This window comes from Lithobates pipiens, unplaced genomic scaffold (genome assembly GCF_037356315.1).
Source record: "Lithobates pipiens isolate NorthernLeopardFrog02 unplaced genomic scaffold, aLitPip1_a1.2 Scaffold_27, whole genome shotgun sequence".
NCBI lineage: Eukaryota > Metazoa > Chordata > Amphibia > Anura > Ranidae > Lithobates > Lithobates pipiens.
In genome coordinates this window covers 77,334,157-77,347,872 of record NW_027507788.1, presented here as the reverse complement: position 1 = coordinate 77,347,872, position 13,716 = coordinate 77,334,157, and the positions used below count along the sequence as shown (strand labels likewise).

General features: G+C 45.6%; 1 protein-coding gene across 5 annotated transcripts in view; it reads right to left on the bottom strand.

Annotated features, from left to right (window-relative positions):
* Window positions 1–13,716, bottom strand: part of MED25 (mediator complex subunit 25) — a 474,735-nt gene that overhangs the window by 386,443 nt on the left and 74,576 nt on the right. The gene's annotated exons all lie outside the window — the stretch shown is intronic.

Below are 13,716 nucleotides of genomic sequence, written 5' to 3'. Positions count from 1 at the left end.
TCTACAGATATTCTCTACTTTTTATTCTGAATGTTTATGTTTATATTATTTATTATCTATTATCTATTTATAAGGGGTTTATTGGCTGATCACAGGAAGGGTCTACGCTCCAGAGGCCCATCCGTCTACCTTTGTGGCGACAGCTTGCACATAGAAAGGTGGGCCAGATTTAGAAATTCTGCGAAGGAATAGTAGGGAGAAAGAATGAGGGGGAAGGCAAAATCAGGTAAAAATGCCCCACCTGTATCCAGTCCAGGAGGGATTCAGAGATGCATGGCAAGTAATATCACTAACACCAGTGTGCTAGAGGAGGGGCAGTAAAGTCCTAAACAAGGAGTAGGACGGAGGTAAGGTCCTAGTAGACAGAAGACAGGAGAGGAAGGTAAAGGAGTGAAAGCAAATGGGTCAAAAATGGGAGGGACTAAAGAGATAAGTTCCACAATACAAAGCTCATCCAAAGGTAAAAAGGATAAGGAGGAAGGGAGAGTAATAGGAGAACCAGTGCCCGAGGAAGAGATTTTGCGACCAGTTCCCCAAGAGGAATCCTCTCCGATAAAGGAGATGCTGGGGGAAATGTTTGCAAAAATGGAGGCGGCCCTAAAGATAGAAATAGCTGGAGTACGCGCAGATATTGGGTGAGTGTTGGAGAGGGTAGAGGAGATGGAGGACAGAATGGACAACCAGGAGCTTAGGATAGATGAGATAGCAGAACAAGTACAGAGTCTCCAGAGAGCAAATAGGTCCCTCCTTTACAAATTAGAAGATCAGGAGAATAGGAGCAGGAGGAAGAACATACGCATCAAAGGTCTCCCCGAAAAGTACGGTGCCGCAGAACTGGGTAAAGTAGTGCAGCAGGTTTTTAATCCGTTGCTACAAAGGGAGCCCACCGAAAGCCTAAAGTTAGACGATTAAAAAACAGCGCATCAAGAAAACTCGTAATATAATGTGAAAAAAACTTTAAAATGTCATTTATTCAAGGTGAAACATAAACAGAGAAATCTGATCCCTTCAGGATCTAAAAAACATAGGATACTCCAAACGTGAGAAAGACAAATGTTTGATGATAAAAGCCCCTCAGATCTCTCAGTTATCACTTTAGAGATAGTAAAAGCAAAGACCAAACTGCACTGCTACCAGTTCCTTGTGCCTAAAATCCATCCTTATTCATGAAAATGAAGGAACCCAAAACATGTATAAAAAACCTGTGTAGAAAGGCAGTGCAAATGAATGGAACTAAGCATTTTTTAAGGGACCATTCATTTGTGCGCCAACTACTTTTTGGTTTGATGTTGTAAAGTTAGACAGAGTCCATAGGATCGCAGCTCGGGGGGCAGTAAGTCAGGAAGCCATTCGAGACGTGATAGTCAGGTTCCACTATGCAGAAGAGAAAGGGCAAATAATGGAGAAACGAAGGGCATTGTCGGAGATTTCCTTTGAGGGCGCAGAGCTGCGAGTGTTCTCAGACTTAGCCCCAGAAACGTTGAGGAGAAGGAGACTATTAAAACCCTTAACGGAAGTTATGAAAGCCGCGGGAGTCCCCTATCAGTGGGGCTTCCCAGCGTGTTTGAAGGGGAGAAGAGACGGCCGCTCTGCGGTGCTTCGCTTCCCTGAAGATTTGAGAGGGTTTTGTGAGAGTTTAGAGATTCCCCCCCCCCCCCTCCGTTACCAGGTTGGCAGGAAGAAACCGATTCGAACTCCCCCCAAAGGAAGTTAAGATGGCTGAGAGGGAGAAGCATAGAGATAAATGACAGGGAAAGAGATATTAGAAACAGGGTGTAGTAATGTTGAGGCTTAGATGGGTCCGGGGAAGGAGGAGGAGGGAGGGGGCAGGGAGGAGGGAGTCGTTGTTGGGTAGGCGCTATCAGGTGTGGACCCCTGGGTAAATATGAATAATAGACATTATCAGAGAGAGTCGGGTTCATATATCCACAAAAGAGAAGGGGAGGGAAAAAAAGAAAAAGGGAAAAAGAAAACGGGGGAGAGACCCCGCCCAACGGCTGCAGATGCAGAGTTGGGAAGAAGGGAGGGAGGAAGGAGGAGGGGGGGAGGGAGCATTTTGGGGGGGTTAAAAAAAAAAATTTTTTTTCTTTTTTTTTTTTTCTTTCTTCTTGTGTTATGGTCCTTCGTGTCCCCGTCCCCCGGAAGGGAAAGATCCCCCCCTCTGGGTCAGCACTCGATCGATAGACCAATATAACAGCAGTAAATGGTATTCATTAACGTGATATCATATAATGTGAGGGGTTTAAACACAAAAGAAAAAAGATATAAAATAAACAAAGAACTCCAATTTATGGGGGGAAATGTCATATGCCTTCAAGAAACATATCACCAATAACTCAGGGATTAAACTGACATCACCCCAATTTCCAGTCTGGTTCTATCACCCTCTGTTCATTCCAGGGGAGTAGCTATCGGATTTGATAAATCAGTAAGATTTGAAATCGAGGAACGATTGACTGACCCAGAGGGGAGATATTTCTTTTTAAAGGGTAAACTGGAAGATATGCAATGTACTATTGTTAATGTGTACGCACCAAACAGAAATCCAGACAAATTTTTATTGAGAGTATTAAGTAAACTGGAGGAGTTTAGAACAGGCATGGTAATTTTAGCAGGAGATTTAAATTGGTGTTTAGACCCCAAGATGGATTCCTCAGGGGGCAGTACACGAGGGGCGGAACAGAGATACAGAAAAATAATCAAAGCACTGACTAGTGCCCAGTTACACGATTCATGGAGGATCAGCCACCAGAGAGAACGGGACTACTCCCACTTCTCCTCAGTCCACAAAACCTTCACAAGATTAGACTATATATTTATAGGACAACAATTAGTGGCCAACTTATAAAAATCAGAAATTAAACCCATTAACCTGTCCGATCATGCCCCTATAAAAACCCAATTAGAAATACAGGGCTACATGGGGACAGGAAGAGCCTGGAAATTAAATGATTCACTCATTCAAGAACAGGACGTAAGCACAAAAATCTTACAGGAATTGAGTGATTTTTACGAGGTGAATGATATAGGAGAATGTTCAAAGGCTACTATCTGGGAGACACACAAGGTTGTTATTAGGAGGGATCTTGATTGGAATTGGAGCAGGGAAAAAGAAAGAAAGGGAGAAGGCGAAGGCCCATCTTTATACGGAGATCGAGGAATTAGAACAAACGACCAGACCCAGAGGGCTCCAGGAGACCCAGGAACTACTTAAAAAAAAAAAAAAAAAAAAAAAAAAAAGGGAACTAGAAGAACTCCTAGAGCAAGAGAGAGAACAGCTTTTTACAAAATAAATAGGGAGAGACATCAGTGGGGCAATAAGTCAAGTAAATGGTTGGCAAGAAGAGTAAAGGAACAGAAAAACAGGACCTACATACCGAAGATTAGGGACAAAGAGGGGGGGATGAAGTTCGCAACCTCTGACATTGCAGAGAACTTCCATGCATACTATAGCGCCTTATACAAGATAGGTACAAGAAGGGAGGATGGGGGGAAAGGAAAGGAGCTATTCGGGAATATCTAGAGAAGCTCGACTTTCCAAAAAACGCGCGATGAGATGAAGGAATTAGAGACCCCCATCTCGGTAGTGGAAGTAGAAAGTAATTAAAGATACAGCTCTTGGGGGAAGTCCTGGCCCTGATGGCTACTCCATCTTATATTATAAAAAATTCCGAAGCTTTTTGGCACCAAAACTCTGCGAATATTTCAATGAGGTGGGTGAGGGGGGGGCCCTTCGTGAAGAGGCCCTGCTTGCACACATCACATTGATTTTAAAGGAGGGTAAGGATTCTGCAGCACTGGAGAGTTATAGGCCAATTTCATTATTAAATACAGATCTACGCGAAAATTCTGGCCGAGCGACTGAAAACACTACTCCGATTGGGTACACACCGATCAGATGGGATTCGTGCGAGGACGGGAGGGGAGGGACAATTCCTTGAAGTCAATCATGCTGATCCAGGAAGCAATTAGAAGAAAGACTCCCACTCTGCTCTTGTCTGTAGACGCCGAGAAGGCCTTCGATAGAGCAGACTGGGAGTTCATAAATGAGACTTTAAAACATATGGGCCTGGGCGAGAGAATGATGAGATGGGTAAAAGTGTTGTACAACAAGCCGACAGCTAGGATTAAGGTGAATGGTACCCAGTCTCGCCCCTTTGAATTGTTCAACGGGACGAGACAGGGATGCCCCCTGTCTCCGATCCTCTTTGCAATCGCCTTGGAGCCGCTGCTCGCAGTGATTCGAGGCAATCGGGATTTCCGGGGCATCGAGGTAGGAGGTAGAGTATATAAGGTTTCTGCATTTGCCGACGATTGTAATATATTACAAACCCCAGAATATCGATCCCGTCGGCACTGAAAGAAATGGAACAGTATGGTCGACTCTCAAAATTTCAAAATCAACTTATCCAAGACAGAAATACTAAATTTGAACGTGTGCGAATCAGATCAGAGAGACCTGTCCGCTAGTTTACCTTTTAGGTGGAGTAGAGGGGAATTGAGCTATCTGGGGATAAAACTTACAGCACAAAGGGCCAATTTATACGAAGCTAACTATATGCCCCTGCTTAATAAAATCAAATTGCAAATGAAAAGTATAAAGCAATATCCTGGATGGGTAGAATAAACGTAATAAAAATGTTTATATTACCCACGGTACTCTACACATTCCAAATGGTTCCCATCTTACTCCCAGGAAGTTTTTTTTGAAAATTAAAATCCATGGTCCTCTCATTTATATGGTCCCCACAAAAACGCGAATTGCGTATAAGGTCCTTGTGAAGGAAAAGAAAAGAGGAGGAGTGGCACTCCCAGATTTCAAAAAATATTATGAAGCCATAGTGTTATCTAGGATAGCATATTGGACACACAATTTAAAGGAGAAGAGCTGGGCGGAATTGGAAACCAGATTAAGCGGGACGGAATTAGCAAAAATTATCTGGATACCCGCTCAGGCGCGGAACTTAGGAACATGCACGAGTATAATAACAAAACACACATTTAGAATATGGGACAAAATAAATAAGTCACACAATTGGACATGTAACTCCCTATTAATGTCACTATTAGACACAAAACATTTCTTGCCAGGAATGGAGGAGCGGTTGTACTATAGAAGGTGGGCACAGAGAGCAGAAGTAACACTAGGAGAGGTGATTAAAGGAGATAGGATACTGACATATAGGGAAATCACTCAAGAGTGGGGTCACAGACCATTAGATAGATGGAGACACAATCAATTAGCACACTTCACACAAGGACTTCCACAGCCCTTACGAGGAATGAATTCGCTAAGGCCATTAGAGAAATTACTTAAGGATGCACAGTGCTTAGTGAAAAGGGTATCTAAATTATATAAAATATTAAGAGGCGAAGGAGAGGGGGAGTTACCTCCATACTTAGGGAAATGGGAAGGGGAATTGGGGACACTAAGAAATGATGAGCACAGAATGAAACTATTAAAAATGACATATTCACTGCCAAAAGATTCACGAACACATGAAATGGCATATAAATTAATTGCGAGGTGGTATATGACCCCCATAAGGATGCAGAGGTTAAGAGGGGGAGGGGATTTACCTTGTTGGAGGGAAAGCAAGGAACAAGGCTCTTTTAAACATATATGGTGGGATTGCCCGAAAATAATACCTTTCTGGGACAAAATAATTGAAAATATATCGTTGATAACTGGAAGGAGGATCAGGAAATGCCCATGGGTTTGCCTGTTCCACGATACAGATATGGGAGTAAAGCAATATAAAGCTACCCTAGTCCCCTCCCTTTTGAATGCAGCCAAAGCCTTAATCCCAAATCATTGGGGAGATCCACAGGGGCCGACAATTCTTGAGTGGGTGAGGAGGGTGGAGCAGACCAGGTTGATGGAAGAGTCGATCGACAAAATTCAGGAGATAGAAGGGGAAAATCAAGGGAAATGGCAAAAATGGCTGGCATTCTTAGAGAATGGGGACTGTCGTGGTTGATTAACAGGCGAGGGGGACAGAGAGGAGGACGAAGGACACGGGGGGGGGGGGGAAGATAAGGGGCACATCCCCCCCCTTTTTTTTTTTTTTCTTTGCCCCGGGGGGGAGGGGGGTTAAGGGTTACATTGTATATTGTAAGAGGAGGGATACAAGGAGACTATGTAAAATAATTTTATAATCGACTCCCTTCATTAACTGTATAAATGTTTATGTATAAATTGTCAAACTGCTAAAAAGAAAAATAAAGAATAAATAAAAAAAAAAAAAAAAAAAATAGGGGCAATCAGGGGGTTAAAATCTTTATTAGGTAGTATATGGGGAACCTAAATAACTAACTGGCTAACCAGCGTCACCAGTGGCACTTATACGGTGATCGCTGGTGAAAGGGTTAACTAGGGGCAATCAGGGGGTTAAAACCATTATTGGGTAGTATATGGGAGTACCTAGCGCTATAAAAACCTGGCGGTGAACCTAAAAAAATAACTAGCTACCTAGCGGCACCAGTGACACTAATGCAGCGATCATAAAAACGATCGCTTAGTGACACTGGCAAAAGTGGGTGAAAGGGTTAACTCTAGGGGCAATCAGGGGGTTAAACCTTTATTGGGGGGGTAAGGGGCTACCCTGGACCTAACACTAACTGCCCTGACAGTTTTTACTGTCACAACTGACACTAAATGCAGTGATCAGTAAATAAATGATCACTGCAATCAGTGACACTGTGACTGGGGGGGGGGGGGGATTTGTGTGCCTATGTGTACCTACATGTCAGTGTAGCGTTTGGTGCACTTACTTTCTCTGTTCTCCTCGCAGTCCGAACAAAAAGACCGCCCCGAGGAGAATGACATCACTTCCTCCCTGCCTGTGTTTACAATACACAGGCGGGGGAAGCTTCTCATTCGCCAGGAGCGATCAAGAGGGGATGGCCAGAAACCAACAGCCATCCCCTCAACCCGGATCGCTCCCGAAGCGAAACGGACCGCCGAATCCAGCGGGAGGGGGTCCGATCGGACCCCCCACCCGCTGGAAGGCAAGCACGTACATGTACGTGCTTGTGCCTGTACATGCCATTCTGATGACGTACATTGCCATGCGGCGGTCCTTAAGTGGTTAAAGAGATAAAACACCAAAACACATGTGAGACACCTGGTGGTTGAAGGTGCTATTACCTTAAAATCATTAGACTCCTGGGAAAGGTGATCAATACATGTTGCCTGCCAATGAAGAGGGAACACATACCTTTCAAGCAGAACTTAGTATAATTTTGTGATCTTACTGTTTAAGAGAATATTTAAGAAGCAAGAAAGATGAGGAAAAGGAAGAGCTCAGGGACACACCTTGGGGGGGGGGGGGGGGGGGCACTGGGAATATTCTATTGAAAATCGTTCTCCCGAATCAATAACCGCCTTTTCGATTTTTCTCAAAATTAAATTTTTCATTATAAATTTTTTTTTGCATAGTTGCCAATTTTATTGACAAACAAACGTCTAATTTATTTCACATTGTTAACCACTTACTTACCTGCAGTATAGTAATGGTTGGAAATACAGACGTTCTGTTTAATTGTCAATTATCAAAAGGTTATTGATTCTACCGAGAAGTGATAATGGTGATATTAAGTCCAAAGTATTATACTCCCATTTGGTGGGTGTTTCCATTAATTGTCAAGGTGTTCATGTGAAGCAATCAATATTTTAATTTCATGTAAATATTTGTTTTTTGTCAACCAATAAATTTTACTATTTTGTATGATCACTCGTCTCCGTGAATAAGTTTCACATGTATAGACTGTGTCATATAGATTGATTTTGTATCTTAAAAATAACTGTTAAAAATTACTTAATACTGTGCGGGATACTGTCTTTAAAAAGCACAATAACGTTATCGTCTTAAAATTTGCCCATGAGCGCTGAAGGAGCTTTATATAAAAAGGGACAGACCTGTCTGTAAGACATAGAATGTTTTTGAGTTTTGCCATCCATATATCCTGGCATATTAAAGGAATGCCATTAATGCAGGATATAGTTAATACAATTTTAATATTGGACACACCTATACATAAATGAGCAAACCAACATAATGCTATCTTAAATTTACTGTATCAAAGGGTCCTAAGGGTATGGGCCTGGAAGAGACCAGCTTGTACGGCAACACATTGGATCGGCAGTGTTGATGGTGTGTCCTATAGAAGTGAACATGGTAAATACATCCATGAGTATAAGGAAAAAAAAAGGCTGCAGGCAGCCCTACTGAGGGGGCCTGAACATATACCGCAACCGAACATACCTGAGAAAAATAAATCCAATTTGCACTGGCACATGGAGCTCTTTAATTAATATATTCGGCTAAACATCAGCCCTATGGGTCTGAGAATTCAATTATTCCCCACGGTCAAAATTACAACACAGGAACTTAAATATTCCTGTGAAAATAGGATTTTTGTACCGTAAAATCCTTTTCTCTGTAATTCACTAACCGACACAGCTCCTCTCTGTAACTAAATGGGTTTGTTAGCCTACCATTAGGAGAACTAGGCAAAAAATTGTAACAATACACAGAACTTTAGTCGCGCCCTGGGGGGTGGACCCTGTGCTAACAACCCTCCCTGCTCCCAGGCAGAACTCAGTACGTCAACAAGCAGTATAACTTAGAGAAAAGGAGGGGTGGGTGCTGTGTCGGTCGGTGAATTACAGAGAAAAGGATTTTACGGAGAGTACAAAAATCCTATTTTCTCTTATATTCACCCACCGACACAGCTTCTCTCTGTAACTAAATGGGATGTCCACAAGCAGTGCCAAACGAGGGGTGGGAAAAAACAGCATTAAAACTTCACCCACCATGGCAAGTGGGTACTAGTGAAACTAAACCCACAAAAAAACAGCAGTGTACAGAAAAACACACCGCCATAAACAGGTATTCTCAACAGGAGAAATCCCCAACACCGCAACCTTTTTTGCGGAAGTAATGCAACAGTGCATTAACAAACAGTACTGAGTTTTATCAAAAAAAATAAAATAAATAAAAAATCGCAATTGCAACTACGCGGCCGCCTGCAAAACTTTGCGGCCAAAACAGGCATCAGCCAATCCACTGACGTCTACCTTGTAGAACTTGGTAAACGTATGGACAGACGATGAGGTCGCCGCCTTACACACCTGAGCGACAGACGTTTGGTGTTGGAAAGGCCCAAGACATTCCGATTGCTCTTGTAGCGTGGGCAGTGACTGGAAAGGGGGGCACATGCCCCTTGAAGGCGTAGGTTTGGACTACAATCTGTCTGATCCACCTGGAAATGGTGGCCGACGAGACCGCCATACCCTGGACCAGCCACCGAAACAAACAATGAGTCTGACTTCCGAAAGGGAGCCGTGGCAGACAAATACACCTTCAGAGCCCTAACCACATCGAGAGCATGAAGGGCCACCTCTTTGGGGTGCCTCAGCTTAGGACACAACAATGGTAATACAATGTCCTCATCGATATGAAAAGCCGAAACCACATTCGCTAGAAAGGACGGTTGTGGACGCAACACCACCTTATCCCTGTGGATGACCACTTAAGGCAGCTTGCATGACAAGGCCGCTAATTCCGAAAACCCTCCTGGCCGATGTGATGGCCACTAGAAAGACCACCTTCTGTGAAAGGGTCAACAGGGGAATCTCCCTGATATTCTCAAACGGCGGCTTCTGAAGCGCCGACAACACCAGGTTCAAATCCCATGGGGGCAACGGAGGACGCACCGGAGGGACTACATGTCGAACCCAATGAAAAAAGGTACTCACTAATGAGTGGGACGCCAGGGGTCGCTGAAGAAAAAAAAAAAAAAAAAAAAGACAGCCAGGGCTGAAATTTGCCCCTTAATGGTGCTCAGCGCCAATTTCTGGTCTACTCCTTGCTGTAGAAACAGCAGGATCCTCGATATAGAAAAGGAGCGTGGATGCCACCCTTTCTCCTCACACATGGAGATGTAGGCCTTCCAGGTACGATGGTATATCTTCCATGAAGAAGATTTCCGCGCCCTCAGCATAGTTGGAATCACCGAGTCCAACAGACCCCGGTTCCTCAGCACCTGGCTCTCAATAGCCAAGCCGTTAAAGCCAGCGATGGTAAAGCAGGGTGAAAGATTGGACCTTGAGATAGGAGGTCCTCTCGCAGCAGCAGTCGCCAGGGAGCGTCTGCCACCAGACGCAGCAGGTCTGCATACCAGGGCCGCTGAGGCCAATCTGGGGCAACTAAGATTACTGGGATCCCCTCGGCTTCCACTCTGCGAAGTAGACGTGGCAACAGTTTTAGTGGAGGAAAGGCGTAGGTCAGCTGGTACTGATCCCATGGAGCCACCAGCGCGTCCAACGCATCTGCCCACGGATCCCTTGTCCTGGACACGAATCTCGGCACCTTCCGATTGAGACGGGAGGCCAATAGATCCACATCTGGTGTGCCCCATTTCAGGCACAGCAGCCTGAATATCTCCGGATGCAACGCCCATTCTCATGAGTCCAGCATCTGACGACTCAAATAGTCCGCCTGCCAATTTTCCACCCCTGGGATGTAAATGGCTGACAGAGCCGGAACGTGTCGCTCCGCCCACCGAAGCATGTGAGCGACCTCCCGAGCAGCGGCTGAGCTTCTTGTTCCCCCTTGGTAATTTATGTACGCCACAGCCATGGCGATGTCTGACTGTATCTTGGTCGGACGTCCTTGAAGACACGTCAACCACGTGTGGAGGCAGAGCCTGATCGCTCTCAATTGGAGCAGATCGATTGGCAACCTGGATTCGTCCGTCGACCAGAGGCCCTGAGCCGACTGAATCCCCATCACTCCACCCCAACCTGAGAGAGACTGGTGTCCGTAGTGATCACTGTCCATTTCAGAGGAAGGAACAATTTTCCGGACTGAATCACCGGGGACCTCAACCACCAGATCAGGGGGTCCCTGACTGGCTGGCTCACCTGGACCCGTCGATCCAGGGACAATGGAGATTTGTCCCATTTTGACAAAATCTCCTCCTGCAGGATTCTGGTGTGGAACTGGGCATAAGGTACTGCATCGAAGGAGGCTACCATGAGCCCCAGTACTCACATGCAAAAGCGGAGAGACGGCCACTTGCGGTTCATCAGTAGTTTGACCGCAGATCTGAGAGTCTGCAATTTGTCTGAGGGGAGAAAGACCCTCGCTTCCCTGGAGCCCAATAGTAAACCCAGGTACTCCAGACACTGGGTCGGCACAACCACCGACTTCTTTAGGTTCAACGGCCTCCCAAATTCTCGTAGAGTCTGCATGGCGATCGACATCCTCCTCTAATTCTGAGGCGGAAGAGGCTCTCAGGAGGAGATCATCTAGGTAACCCAGGATCACGATCCCGCGTTGTCGCAACAACGCCAATACTGGAGCCAGTACCTTGGTAAAGACTCAGGGGGCTGATGCCAGGCCAAAGGGAAGAGCCACAAACTGGTAATAGGCTTCCCCGACTGCCAAAACGCAGAAATTTTGATGCCGAAGCCATATGAGTATGTGCAGGTAAGCATCCTGGATGTCCAAAGATACCAGGGAGTCCCCTTGATGGAGTACAGGGACTACTGAGCAAACTGATTCCACTCTGAACCTCTGCACTTTTACAAAGTGATTGAGGGCTTTTAAGTCCAAGATTGGACGTACCCCTTCCTTCTTGGGAACCAAAAACATGAATGTTGGGCCGCACAGTGGTGTAGCGGTTAGCACTCTCACCTAGCAGTAAGAAGGGTCGCTGGTTCAAATCCCAACCACGACACTAGAGCCTGGAGTTTGCATGTTCTCCCTGTGCCTGTGTGGGTTTCCTCCGGGTACTCCGGTTTCCTCCCACAATCCAAAGACATGTAGGTAGGTTAATTGGCTTCTGTCCAAAATTGACCCTAGTATATGAATGGGGACCTTGGATTGTGGGCTCTTTGAGGGTAGGGACCGATGTGAGTGTGCAATGTACAGGGGCAATTGTAGACACTCACTCAGGTTGAACTGGATGGACTGGTGTCTTTATTCAACCTTACTAACTATGAAACTATGAATGTTACTAGCCGTGCCCGTAGTTCCTAGGAAGTTACCCAGTTGCAGAGTGAAAAAACTGTGTCAGCAGCAGCTGTATAGAATAGCAGCTGAAACAATCTGCAGAACTTGCACCAGCGTTCAGGGAAGAGCCATCCAGCATCCTGTATACACAGTGGACACAGGAAACAATGTGAGAGCACATGTAAAGCTGTCACAAAAGAACTGCTGGTGAAAAGATTGCTCGGGCTTCAAAAAAATGGGCGCCAATGCAACCAATAGGAAAATCCTATAGAAAATGGCTGCTGACGCTCACAAGGGGAACCTGCTTTTCCCACAGTCAAAATGGCCACCGGACAGCGCCATGCGGTGACAGGAAAAAAACACAGAACAGTGCTGCCTGCATTCAGCACGAACACCTCCACAGACACCTTTTTGGGACCCCCCAGACCGACACCAGGACCAACGCTAGCCGCACAGAGCCCCCTACCGGTGAGAGACCCAGCAAACCCCACACACACCACCCGCAGCACATGCAGCTCCCCCCCCCCCCCCCCCCGAGAAACATGGGAGAAAAGAGGAGGTGAGGTGGCCCCCGAATCGACCTTCCAGGGAATGCCCAGCTGCTCACCCAACCAAAGCAGGGAGAGCCGTACTTACCAGTCCTGGAGAGCTGGGAGACATTCCATCACAGATATAGTCACGTGCAGTTACAGGGTTGCTGCTGGCCCGGTATACTGTGATCCAGACATCTGTAGCCCAGTCATATGTATACCCCAGAGCATTGAAGCTCACCGACCACCTCTGAAGCTGAGGTACGTCATGGCCTGCCGAGCCTTAGCTGCGGCCTGCACACGCTCGATGGCCGGACTGGGGAGACTACAAGGATAACTTAACCAGCCTGTCACCCAGCCGGCAGTTGATGAAAGATCCTGGGATCTTCTATCTTGTGCAAAAAACATCAAGCCTGCAGCAAAAAAAAAAATGGAGTTCTGCCTGGGAGCAGGAAGGATTGCTAGCACAGGTTCCGCCCCCCTGGTCAGGACTAAAGTTCTGTGTATTGTGTTACAATTTTTTGCCTAGTTCTCCTAATGGCAGGCTAACAAACCCATTTAGTTACAGAGAGGAGCTGTGTCGGTCGGTGAATATAAGAGAAAAGTATCTTTATAAAGTGCAGTAATTAATGTATGCAGTTGCTGTCGATTCGGTAGCAGCTGGAAACAAATCAATTGGGATCAAGATTTAGCCACTCTTAACTTGCAGTATGAGCATATCAAAATGCATGTTAAATTTGCGAGCAAAAATCAGGAACTCAAAGAATTCCTAGATAGGCTGAATAAAAATATTATCTCTAAAAAAACAGGCCAAAATCGTGAAAGACAGAATGGCATGCCTAAAGATGGGATAAACATATGAGAGGGAGGAGGTATGGGCAACAGGAATCGATCACAGACTAATTATAGGAAGGCCAATATGTCAGAGGACAATTTTGAATCCAACTGATCCGTTTCCTCATCTTTTTCACAGGCACAACAAACACGCTCTACGACAGGTGTTTATTCTGAAACCGCATCATGCAAGCGGGGTCCTCAAGGTGGTGGGTACCCAATCACGCCCAGTACAAAAAAGAAGCCAGAGAACATTTCTGGCTTTGCACCCTTGCACGGACAGTCACAAGGTGTATCCAAACGATGCGATGGGAAATCACAGCTGATCT